General features: G+C 34.9%; 1 protein-coding gene and 1 long non-coding RNA gene across 10 annotated transcripts in view; one reads left to right on the forward strand and one right to left on the reverse strand.

Moving 5' to 3' along the window:
* LOC108359962 (uncharacterized) overlaps positions 1-13,934 on the reverse strand; it is a 68,426-nt gene that overhangs the window by 51,236 nt on the left and 3,256 nt on the right. The window lies entirely within an intron of this gene.
* On the forward strand, positions 969-3,007 carry LOC108359963 (uncharacterized). Its single transcript, XR_001847023.1, has 2 exons — positions 969-1,011; positions 1,135-3,007. It is a non-coding gene; the product is annotated as an uncharacterized LOC108359963 (long non-coding RNA).

The raw sequence follows: 13,934 nt of genomic DNA on the forward strand, positions 1-13,934 counted from the left end.
AAGTTCTGAATGCTATTCTACATCTGCCTCAGCTTGACGTAATTTTTCGGGAGATAGCCATTTTTGCAGCCTTAAGACTCAGAGAGGCAGGTTCGAAACTATTGAACGGATTTTTACGAGATTTTCTCCAATATACTTTTTGTCGAAAGGAGAGTGACCTTTTTCATTTAGAATTTTAATAGGATTGCCACCTGTCTAAAAAACTATAAGATCCGCACCGTTCGCTAGATTACAAAAGTTGAGGCGTCAAATGAAAGGGATGAGCCTCTGGAAAAGTGCAAATGTTTTATTTTTTTTTAATAGGGTTGCCACCTGTTGATAAAATTACTATATACAATCATAGTAAGCGTGGGCATCAGTTTTGCACCGTCGCAGTCAAACGTAAAACCTTGGCTTCTAAATGTGCAATAATGGATTATTTTTCTGAGTAGGGTTGCCACCTAATAACAAGTAAAACGATTTTCATCGTTCGTTGGATTACAAAATGGAATACCAAATGAAAGGGCATGGCCTTCGCATGTACAAAAATTTTAATTTTTTGCGTAGGGTTGCCACCTATTTAAAAATTACTATCTTCTATAAATAGTTTAAAAGAAAGTCAAGATTCTTTGTACACGCTAGTCTCAAAAACTACTTACTTTAAAGTACTTTAATTAGTACTTTAAATTCCTATAGGCTTGCCACCTGTCTAAAATATTATATGATCCGCACTGTTCATTGGATTACAAGAAATGAGATGTCAAATAAAAGGGCTCGGCGTTTAGATGTACAATAATGTATTGCTTTTTGAGTAGGGTTGCCACTTTTTAGAAATTTTAAAATTTTCGCCGTTTGTTGGACTAAAAACTGAGGTACCAAGTGAAAGGATATGGTCTCTGCATGTGAAATAAGTTTTTATTTTTTGTAAAAGTGGGGTTGCCACCTATTTAAAAACTATGTATGTATAATACGCAAAGGCATTTTTTGTGAATGACATTAGATTTGCACAGTTAATTCAATTTAAAAAATTAGGTGTCAAATGAAAAGGCTTGGTCTTCAGATTAACTAGCAGTAAGCTTTTATTTTTCGAAGGGGGCTGCAACCTGTGCGAAAAATTAAAAAATGTGGGCTGTTCGTTAGATTACAAGAAATAAGGTGTCAAATGAAAAGGCTTGGTCTTCAGATTAACTAGCAGTAAGCTTTTATTTTTCGAAGGGGGCTGCAACCTGTGCGAAAAATTAAAAAATGTGGGCTGTTCGTTAGATTACAAGAAATAAGGTGTCAAATGAAAGGGCTTGGCATTCAGATTCGAAATTATATGTTATGTGTTTTTGCAGGGTTGCAACCTGTTTAGTTGTCAATCACACCTTATTTAATATCTACACATTCAGCGCGTGGCAAAGCCTCGCGCATACGAGGCCGGCTAGTATGTGTATAAGTGCATGTCTATATGCTAGTTGCAGTCGCAATTAGTACGCGTGGAATTAAAGTAGAATGCATTCGATTAACCAATCTAGGCTGCGTGTACTTAACCTATGTATGTGTACTACAGACATTTATGTATTTTGAAGGTATACATACATATGTATATCACGATTCGATACAAAATATTTATTTAATATTATCACAGCAAAGTGTCACATGCCTTTCGTTACACTTATGTATGCCGATACTCTACGCGCCAACTAGTTGAAAAATTCAATATTCGAGCTGAAGCATTTGATTTAGCATTGCGCTGTGGCAACATTAGCACCCTAAATTTATTTGTCGAAACAATTATGGACAATCACGTATCTGATTAGCAAGCAATAACGAGGTAGGAGATAAATTTTACTTCTCTACTCTACTTTATCACGTACTTATGATTATACACATGTGTGTACATTTAGCCTTACGTGGTAAATATTCTGTGTTAAAAAAAAAAAAATTTCAAATAATTTTATACCGCCCATACCGTCGCCTATTGCGAAGGATGTTTTGCGTCGTTGAAAATATGTATACTTTGTTGTTTCGTGGCCCGATGCAAAGGAGTTACTTTCAAAAAATCCTGCCGTTTTATAGAAAAAAAATTTAAAAACAAAAAAGATCTTTTCAGTAAATGAGATTTGAAGAGATGTGTTCAGCGTAAGCTTACCTCACGAATGAACAATGAGTTGAGCTAAAATATATTGGTGGACGTCCTTCAGCTAATCAAACTTTATAATTTTCTTGAGGAAAGAGCACAAAGTGTAGACTTTGTATGGAGCCTAAGGCGGTCTAATGTGCACACATGTGTACTATTTCTATGTTCCTCTTCAGCGATTTTTATAATTACCTTGCCATTGAAGAGTAGCCGCAATTAAATTAGCTAGCAATTAAAATAGTCGGCATTGATCGTTGTTATAGCTAAGCAAATGAACTGGATGTTTTGCAATATTTCTGACGATACAAATTTCTAAAACGAAATAGATTAATAATAACATAGACCAACAAAAGTGGGGAAAAAAATTTGTAGCGTCAAATGTTGAAGCTATTTTTGATACACTTTTGTATGCTGATTACGAATCCGTAAGTATAACGTTTTCATCAGCTCGAGATTTTAAATAAAACAAAGGGTCAAAGAGACAAAATGTGCTTAGATTCAAGGCAGAACTCTGGACTGAAAATATCATCCCTGCACCTTGGCCAGATAGTCACTTATAAGTCATTTATTGAACAGCAAAAATTGATTTTGGTGATAGAACCTTCCATTTGAGCTTAATTTAAGGCTTGAACTTTCGATTACCATCCCTGAAAATATCGTTCCTGCTCCTTGACCCTAAGGTTGCTTATAGTCATTTATTTAACAGCCAAAACGGCACAATATTCCAATATTTTTTTTTTATTGTTCAATCCAGGTGCAGGGATGTCCGAACAAAGATGAGAAGCCTTTGGGGGCTTTTTTCCGCTTTTCCGCTTGAGAAAGTTTGGAAATTGTGGGCAAGCCAAGAGGTCTCCGCACAGCCAGGAAGCATGTGAACCATCGCCGTGATCAACGTTGGGATGATAAGGCTTACAAGAAGGTCCATTTTGGTACCAGATGGAAGGCTAGAAGGAGGAACATTCCATGCTAAAGGCATTGTACTTGAAAAAGTCAGTGTCGAAGCAAGGCAACCTAACTCTGCCATTAGTTAGTGCGTGAGAGTACAGCTCAAAAAAAAATTGCAAGAAAATTACGGATTTCGTACCTCGTGACGGTAGCTTGAATTACTTACATTGAAGAGAACGATGAAGTCTTTTGCCCATGGTGGACAACGAAAGAGAGGGTGGCACTCACGAATGAAATGGAAGGATGAACTGCAGAAGGACCTGTCAGCGGTCGGTTTGTGCAACTGGCGCAACTTCTAAAGCAGAAAAGCAATTTTCCGAAGTTGCAAGGTCTCGGCCTAAGCCGACAAACTGTCAAATAAGAAGAAGAAGGCAGAACGTCTGTAAGACTATCAGCACAATAGGAAAAGTATCTGATATCTGCGACAAGAAAAAGATGACACGAACACAAGCCAAAGAGAAAAGAGAAATCAAGCTTCATTAACTCACACAAGGGCAGTGAACCGAGAAATGCGAGGCCAGTAGGTGCCTAGACTAATATCAACATTGGAATGCTGGGTGGGGAAAAATGTCAAGCGAGGTTAAGTAATATGCAGCTTTTTTCCGATCACGGCTGCATCCTAAAAGGGGTCGTCTGTTTCCATTGAGGTTACCTCCGCGAACAGTGGCCCCTTAGGAGTTGCAGAAGTGGGAGGTCAATAACGCTTGATCATATCTCCTCACTGCGGTCCGCCACCTGGCTACTTTTCCTCCTCTTCTGGAAAAATGAAGCCAGACCTACGACATGGCTGGGCGTTAATTGGCACATAACTACTTCTCGACTTATGGTCATTGTAAGCGGATGATCCGTCGCCGATTATAAGGAAGAATGAAGTGTCCAAATCACTCACCACTACGCCAGGAAGTGCACTTTGACATAGAGGCTGGAGACTTGTTTATCCTCCAAAATCCATGACCCTGGGGATATTCTGACTAGTGAAGACAACGGCAAGCATTAAGCCGTCATAATCGAAAGCAAAAAATGATTCCAGGGTGGACAATTTAATTGTATTTTATTAAAAAACACGGCGAATGGGAACTGAAAAACGCTATATACAAACTCGGCAAAAACGACTCCGCCCAGCAGAGTTGCAAGCGAATGGGTAAACTCGCCGGTGCCATAGATTAGCTCTGGCAAATCACGCGGAAAAAGTTCCGATGCAGTAATAATTAATGAACAATATGAGCAGAAAAACATCGGCATTTCATTTGATAATACATAGTACCGGTACAGGAAGACTGTGGATAATACCGGGCAGCCCATCGAAAGCGTAATAAGTAGCCTAGATTTTGTCCGCTGCATAGAACTCATATTAATGAGCTGCTATTTAACACCAAACCAGGAAACATCAAGGTATCATATGGGAAAAACTATAGGCCAACTTGCAATTGCAATTAGAAGTTTCATGACTGGTCCTTGACCCATCTATGCACCAGCATACATCGGCGATTAAAGTGACAGCGCCAACTTACCCATGCTTCTTTTCTGGCATTTTTGTCTTCAATTTTCTACCAAAGCGGATTTTATAGCATAAAGTCAGAAAGCGATCATCATTCATGCCCCACGAATTTGTCTAAACTACCTGTCCGATGCTTGCTCTTACGCAGAGCACCATCAGATATTCGCAGTTGCAATTCCCTTGAGAGTATCGCTGCTTGAACAAAAATATGCAGCGACGGAGTCCGTTCTGGACACGACTCAAGAGCAAAGCCAAGGCTTGAAGTTTATTTAACTGGCAGTTCTTTTCAATGTTTTTGTACAACAAACTACAGATGTGACTTTCCTAAAAGTTTTCCCTAAGTGAGAGTTTCAATTCAGCCTCTTATCAAGAGTTAAATATACCAAGGTATTTGGCTTCGTCTGAGTATTCAAGTGCTGCCTTTCGATGTTCGGAATATTTTCAATGAAAAAATAATAAAAAGAGCCGCACCGCACTGAGCAAAAATAAATTAAGAGGAGTCGCAGTTTTTCAAGCAAAAAGCTGCTTTTGCCCACCGTTCAAACAATTCAAGTGGAAGATAGCCGTAATGTATCGTATAATAATGCAATTTGCAAACAATTTACTTGGGCTATTATGTGCAAGTCGTCTTTATAGGCTTATAACTGTATATTGTGTTGAAATGTAAATATGTATGTACCTGCATACATATGTGTGTAGGAGTTTAAGTATTGAATACAATTGTATACTATAGTAAATATATTTATTACAATACATATTCATATGTCTGCATGTATGTATGTACATTAGAGCGCATCAGTAAAAAAATGTGCCGTACACTTTCGAATCTAAAGTATTTTTGCAAGGTAATTTGCAAAAAAAAATTTTTTGCCAAAACGTAGGGGGTGACTTTTTTACATTTTTCGTAATATGTTCGGCATTTACAGTCGTATCTTAAAGTATGATAAATCGATCTTTTCGTTCCAGTACTTACTCCACAGATATCAATTCTTACCACCTTAACGTACCACCCTAATGTCAATAGTTAAAGCTCACCCAAAAGTATTGAACTGTTGCAAGGGAAATATTTCGATTACATTTTAATACTTTAAAGAATTTTTTTTTTGTCCAATGTTGGGGTCACCCAATAATGTAAACAGGCGACACCTAGGTTCGCCCAAAAACAGAAATAAACTTTCGAAATTACCTTGAAAAAACACGTTAGATTCAGGTGTTTTATTTGTTTGTTGGGTGATACGGTCTCATGCACAGATGTATGTAAATTAGGGTGGAGCGTAAATAAAAAAATTTCAATTCGAAATCGAATTTTTTAGATCGATCAATACTTTTAGCCTTGCCTTTTTGAAAAGATTTTAAGATTTTTGTAAATTCCAAAAAAAGTAACGCAATTTATTAAAATTATTTTTAGAAATATCAGAGTAATTTTTAGGATTTTTATCTCATTTTCTCCATATAAAACTTTGTCGTGCATACTTTGTAAAGAATAAAATGCTTAAAAAAAAAAATTAAAAAAATTCGCCGTAATTCGTAGCCACATTAAACTTGAACTTTACTATGCTAAACTTAATGGCCTACAAAACTGCGTACCTACTTAAAATAATTTTGATAAATTACGTTACTTATTTAGAATTAACTAAAATCTCAAAATTTCAATCAAAACGGGTGGGCAGAAGCATTAACCGATTTAAAAATAATAATTGAGGGGTATTCTATTGACGTGCAAAAGCGACGATCCCCCGCTATTAGAATTTCGAAACAAACATTTACTTATTGATGTCGGCTCCACCCTAATGTGCATGTAATGTAATGTGTGTATGTATACTTATCTATTTTACCAGGTGCTGAGCTCGTTTGAAATGTTTTTTTCTTTTATTTTTTCGCACAATAATATGGATGTTGTAGATTGCTATCATTCATTCATTCATGAGTATTATAATAAAAATTTCCCATTACTAATTAACTTGTTCTCAACTGACTTTTCGCCGCTTCAACTCTCCCATTGGCAACAAATAAAAACAAAAAACATGAGTAACTTCTACAATTTATCTTTTCTGATATCGAAACAAATTATTTAAGTTCATTAGGATTCATTTTTACTTCATTCCATTTTCTTATTTATTTTTCCATGTTCTTAACAACGTTGAGTAAATTATACACACGTACAGATAAGCAATTATACACATGTACGATTAAAAGTACATAACACAAATATTTGTTTACATACATACATACATACATATGTAGTTCGCTTATAATTCCAATTTCAAGTGTGCGATAAGATGCAATTTGACGGAGACTGCCAGGTAATTCATCACTACTTCAAGCCTCTAGAAACAATGACATTAAAAAAGGACACAAAACGATATTAAAAAAAAAATTTAAGTACTAAAAATAAATTTTACTAGTAAAAGTTACCGTTTTTATCAGCACTCTGTCACTTGTTGTCAACGCATTGTATTAACAGGCAACAACAACAACAAATGGAATGAAAAGTGTATGGAAAAGTCCCCACAGAAATTGCAATGAAAATTAAGTCAATGCAAAATATGTATTTAAACCAAGCCAGTTATTATTGTACAGGCAAAGGTGTATACATTTATGTATAAATTGTACTTTTAGTATTTACATATCGTTAACTTAATTCGCAAAGGCGCTAACCAACAATTTTTTCGAAACTGCGTTTTTTTCACGTATTTTGGTAGGATGCATTAAAATACAATTTCGATAAAAATGTAAAATGTTAGTACCAAAGAGAACGGAGTTACATGCCACATTTTAAAAATCCCTACCTGTTTTTGACAGGGACATAACAGTTATAAGTTTTATAGCAAAAACGTTGCTCCATAACAGTTATTAGATGAGAAATATTTTTTATTTCGTCGATAAGAGTTATAACCCAACGTTTACATTTTACGTTGCCTGATAACTGTTATGCAGGAGAAATATTTTTTCCGCTGCCGATAAGAGTTATTTCCCAACGTTTATTTTTTTACGTTGCTGGATAAGAGTTATTTTACAACGTTTATTTTTTACCTTGTCTGATAAACGTTGTAAGATTAGGATATTGATGAAGATGGAGATGGAGAATAAGATAAAGATCAAGCAACGTAAAAAATAAACGTTGGGAAATAACTCTTATCAGCAACGAAAAAAATATTCCCCATCTATTAACTGTTATGAAACAACGTTTTCGTTAAATTTCAGAATTCAGGCAACGTTTTCAATTTGTAAATTCGAGATAACAGTTATTTTTGGTCCCTGGTTTTTGATACTCTTTTCATAAGGTTTTTTGCGTCTCCTGTAATATAAAAAAAAAAAATGGTCGGTTAGAGCCTTTATGAACTAAGATGACGATATCTTTGTATGCGTATATCGTACCATAAATCAAAAACAGTCATAACTCGAAATTTTTTTAAATAAATTTTTTCCATAAAACAGTTCACAGACCATATTTCTAGCGTGCGCAAACATTTTTCCTGTTAGAGAAAAAAAAAACTGAAACGATGCGGGACAAATTACAAACTTTTTTTCGTGAAGCGACCCGGTCTATTGTTATACATACATATATACCTACATATGTACATTAGGGTGGTCCTTAAATGAAGGAAGCAAATTTTTACATCAGATTTCCCAAGACCCCTTCGACGCTACTATAGTCGTAAATATTACATATAAATTTTGGTTCAGATTGAAGTCGGTTAAGGCGTGTCGCACAGATTACCCCATGAAGACGTCTTAACCGACTCCAATCAGGAGCAAAGTTTAAATATGATATCCTCGACTTTATTAGTAGAGATTTTGGGTATAGAATTAAAAAAAAAGTTTTTTTTTTTTTGTGTTTTGCGATACGCCTTAACCGACTCCAATCGGGACCCAAATTTATATGTGTTATCTTCGACTTTAGTATTACCGATTGAGGGGGTGAGACTGAAAAAAAATTATCATTTACATACATACATATGTATAAAAAAAATATAAACAATTGCAAACGGTTATAACAGCCACAAGTAAAAACACTTGAAAATCGCTTCACAATTCTTCATAAATGAATTTGTAGATATTTTTTCTAGTCCTAAGATCACAGCTGTTGATAACACGGTTTTAACCACAAAACTTCTTTAGGAAATGCATGTTTCGAATAACACCAGACGTGGGTATGCAAGTATTACTTTGTGTTCTTAAAAATATATGGATATTTTATTGGATGAAAGCTTTGATATTGTCTATTTCTTAGCAACAAAGTGGATGTACTGAATTGTCCTTAATTTTCCCTGAAGTTTGAAATTTACAGAATTATCCTTAATTTTCACTGAAGCTTAAAATTTTGATTAACATGGTTTTTATTGCAGATTGGGCTCTATTTTTATAAAAATTAACGGAAAAATTACCATGAAAAACATTTTCAATATCGCAAAAAATCATAGTGTTCCAAATCTTATATATATATATATATATATATTGTACATATATCGAACTTAAGTAATTCCAAAATATCGTACTCACCATGTCTATTAGAAAATTCTCCGTTGGGTTTTTTCTGAATATCATTAAAATTATGTTCAGACAGGACGCTAATTGAGCTCGATTAACCATATAAAATGTCAATTCTTAATTGCGCAATTAATGCTTAATCGAGTGCTAATTGAATGATTTTTTTTTCAGGCAACCCTGCAATTAACTTTAATTGGTAATAGCAAAAATATGGTTCATTATGGTCTAAAAACAATCTGTGTGAAAGATGACAATTTTTGGTCAATATAAGTCCATCGAAGTTCAAGTGTGTAAAAAAAAAAATTTTAGCCTACTTCGCTCCTCTGCAAAAACGGTCATATACCAAATTATGTAGGACTAATACCTTCGAATATAATTGCAATTTTAGTAAAAAAAAAAAATATTAATTAATGTATTCATTAATTTTTATTTTTTTAGCACATTGAACTTTGATGAACTCGGGCGAGCCTTGTTAAGAGCATAATGAACCATATTTTTTGTTACTACCAATCAAAATTCGAAAAAAAAGTGGATTTCGGCCCACGATACTGGGTATGTTTAATTTTAACTTTGAGGTACATATGTTTATTGAACAACTAGCTCTTAGAGGGCCTAGAGACTTTTACCTTGGCTCAAATTAAAGGCCTTGAATAGCACTAATACTCACTTGTTGTTCGAGGGATATAAAGTTGTTTGAAGGATGCGCAGGTTGAAATTATTTTTTTTTTTCGTTTTTTAAACAGTGGAATCGTATTTCTCGGCTCAAAATCTATAATAATAGTATAATAAAAAATGCAAAAAGTATTCGTTTTTTTTTGGAATATATCCGTTGGATTTTGCATGTTTTTTTTCAAAGAACAATATTTTTGACCTTTTTTTTAAGGTCAAGGAGTAATTGTGGCTCAATGCATATATTTTTCCGTGAAAGGCAATTAGCTTTCAAAACCATTTTGTTTCATATCAAAATAGTACTTCTGTCGAAAGCGCTACGATTAATTCGCATGAAGTGTTAAAAAAGCATACTGTGTGCCGAGAAATGTAATTTGAAATTTTAAAATTACTACGGTGTATTTTTCTCAAAAACATATGTTTTATAAAATTATAATTCATTTATAAACAATTTATAATATAATAAAATAAAATGTCTGCCATACTTGGGCGTACAAAATTGTTGATTTTTATTTCCGCCCCCACGAAATCGATCCGCCACTGTTATAAGTTGATTATTATGGGAGTAATTAAATGCTCCTAATTATATACGCATTCACTTTCATACGAGTGCCTATGCACGTACATATTACATATTTTAAAAATTACAATCCCATAACAAATTATCAAAAATTCGTTTAATTAACTTTATTCACTTTTAGAAGGTTGCTCAAAGTCATAAAAATTTATAAAGACTTTCACTATTTATTGCTAAAATTGTTAATTAAGGTATTTCCGCACTCAGTTATGCATATTTTAGCAAACATACATACAAGTACGTATGTGTACAAACATTAGGGTGGGCCATTTTATTAACCGACTTCCAAAAAAGGAGGAGGTTATCAGTTCGTCGGAATATTTTTTTNTTTTTTTTTTTTTTTATGTATGTTACCGCATAACTTTGGACCACGTCAACCGATTTCGATAATTCTCGGAAAGGTAGTGTCTCAGAGGTGGTCCCATACTAATCTGGTTGAGATCCGATCATTAGATCATGAGATATATATATATATATATACCCATATTTTTTTTTATATGGGAGTTGAAGTCGGTTTTTTTTTTGCTAAAAATTACTTGTTTACTAAACATTTTCTGATTATTCATATAATTCTGAGAGAAAATGCGGAAGAAACCTTGGATCGGAAATGAGTTCGAGGCGGAGCATTTTTAAAAGAAAAATTGTACTTTTTCTCAAAATTTCATTTTTCATTTTATGCCAGTTTTACGAACTGTTCACCTTTAGTTTATAACATTTTCAATTGATTTACCATATTTGCCTCGTGTCAAAATTATAAACGCACCACATATCGACAAGTTTTAAAAATTTATTTATTTTTTGTTAATTTTAGTTAATTTTTTATAAATATATGGTTTATTATTTAACAAAAACCGTTTGAATCCAAGTTTAAAAGTGCTTACAATATTAAAAAAAAATAAAATTCAACAAACTTTCGTAAAAACTTTGATTTTTTAGAAATATTTTGAGTACGCAGTTTTGTGTAGTGCTGGCTCAGGTGCACTAACACAATCAAGCATTACAACACAATTCCATGGCGTACGGACTCTACAAAAGCAACAAATATTGTAATTGAAGATCAAAAAGACCCGTTAACGGTCTCTGCAAACTACAGCCCGCCCAAATAAACTATCAGTACTGCCATTACAAGGCAAAGCATACCTTCTGGGTATCTCGCCTTATTACTTCTAAAGAACGGCAACTCTTCGCTGCTATCAGAAATCCGAGTTTATTTGCACTCTCCCCCGGAAAACCTACATACTGGCCAACGGATACAAACAAAGTACCCGAATTGATTGATTTCTGCGTGGCCAGATTACATATATATTCAGAAGTAACGTCTAGCTCTTGTTTCGACTTACCCTCTGATCACTCCAACTTTTACTCGTCTCAATAGCAATTTTGCAGCCAAACCCACGCTATGTACTCTACATAATCGGAAAAACGTACTGGAATTCTATCCCTTAATTTGAATTTACCTCTTAAATCCTAAGAAAACCTCACCACTGCCTTAGAACATTTCAACAATTGTCTCCAGAAAGCCGTCTGGAATTCAACACTCAGCCTCTCTGGAAGTAAAAGCGAAAACAAGAGAACTTTCAAGGAAAAGGTGGCAACAAACTAGACACCCTGAATATAGAAAAAGATTAAACAAGTTCACAAAAGAGCTGAGAGAGACCCTCAATAACGAACGGAACTCTTAAACTCAACGATACCTGAGCAATATTGATGCATCTGCAACTAACGAATATTCTCTCTGGAAAGCAGCTTGCAAATTCAAGAGACCCACCCTAATAGAATGTGCAATAAGAAAGGAAAACAACGAAAGGGAAAAAAGTTATTTAGAAAAGGCTTACACATTTGCGAGCTATTTAAAAACGGTTTTCCCACCGCATAACTTTGAACCCCCACCCGAGATAATAAATAAAGTCAACGTCACCCTGGATTAAACTCATCAAATGAACCCACCCATAAAAAATTTACTAAAGCAGAAGACAAAATCCCAATTGAAAACTTAAGCATGAAAAAGTCTCCTGGCTATGATCTCATTACCAATTACCCAACTTTTTTTACTTACTTGCTTAATGCTGTCCTTATTACCGGTTTTATACCACCACAAGGGAAGTTGTCACAAATAAAAATTATATTCAAACCCGGAAAAAATGCTGATAAAGTATTAGCTTACTACACACAATCTTCAAACTCATGGAAGGTGCATGCCTCAAATGGTTACTTCCAATCATAGAAGAGCGAAAACCCATACCCAATTACCAATTTGGCTCCAGGAAAAAAACACAGCACAATTGAACAGAAGCCTTTGATCGCGTTTGTTACGATGGATTACTTTTTAAAATTAAAATTACACTTCCAATTAACTACTATATGTATATTTATTCAGTCCTTCATTCCTTAAAAACAGCTACTTTTTCGTCAAAAAGGGTATGAAGCAGTCCAAACTTCATGAATGCTTAGCAGGCGTACTCCAAGAAAGTGTTATGGGTCCAATCCTATATTTACTCTACACATATGACCTAGCTCCTTCGGGAGGAAACACCGTCGGCACCTTTGCTGATGATACTGCTCTTTTGTCAGTGGATACTGAACCTAATTCGGCTTCACTCAAACTTCATGGTGGCTTAAATAAGATAGCGCTCTGGTTAAAAGTTGGGCGAATAAAGTCCAGTGAGTCAAAATCTGTCCATTTTGTAACATTCATCCTCAAGCGAGATATCTGCCCGCCCTTCAAACTCAATGGTATATACATATGTATATACCCCTAAAGCAACGACACTAAATACCTTGGTATGTACCTTGATAGAAAGTTAACCTGGAGAACGCATATATTTACAAAACGAAAGGCCCTAGGATTTAAACTCACTAACCTGCAATGGCTTATGAATCGTCGCTCTCAATTATCTATTGACAATAAACTTTTCCTATAGTCTACTATTATAAAACCCAACTGGACCTACGGAATTCAGTTGTGGGCGACTGCAGAAAACTCGTAACATAAAAATACTTTAAAGATTTCAATCGAAAACTCTCAGACAAATACAGATGGCAATCAAAAATCTATCCTATTGATAAAACAAGTTTGAGGCCGGATCGAAGCGACGAAAGAAAACTATAGGCTCTATAAGGCCAAAGGATGAGCACATACACTCCCTACTTCCCTCTAAAAGCTCTTCAAGTCTTTATGGCTGCGATGGGCACCGCCTTGCCCGCGGGCAAAGCTCTTTTAAACTTCCTATAGATTTTGTAAAGGCGCGTGCAGAGTAAAAGCTCTCTCTGCCCATATCTGACTTATATGACTAAAAGACGTGTTGCGATGGGTAGAGGGCGCAACAGATCCACAAGTTCGCAGTGCAAATCTCTCTTAATTATAAATCTTTATATTTATACTATAACTTGTTTTGACAAATAACAACTAGATATTGAACATACGCATTTTTATAGTAGATATACGTATAATTTCAGTAGCATTAGCAACACAGCAGTGACAGCAATTGAGTGGGGGTAGGACGGAGTAAAAGTAGGCAGCAGCAGCAGCAGCAACAACTTGTAGAATGTGGCCGAACAGCATTAGAGTTGCATAGAGTGTTTTGAACGTTTAATGAATACAGGGTCAGCGACGCACGCATGCGCACACAAAAAAGGTAATGACAAACAAAAAA

Source organism: Rhagoletis zephyria, unplaced genomic scaffold (assembly GCF_001687245.7).
Source record: "Rhagoletis zephyria isolate East Lansing unplaced genomic scaffold, Rhagoletis_zephyria_1.1 Rzeph_scaffold_00496, whole genome shotgun sequence".
Classification (NCBI taxonomy): Eukaryota; Metazoa; Arthropoda; class Insecta; order Diptera; family Tephritidae; genus Rhagoletis; species Rhagoletis zephyria.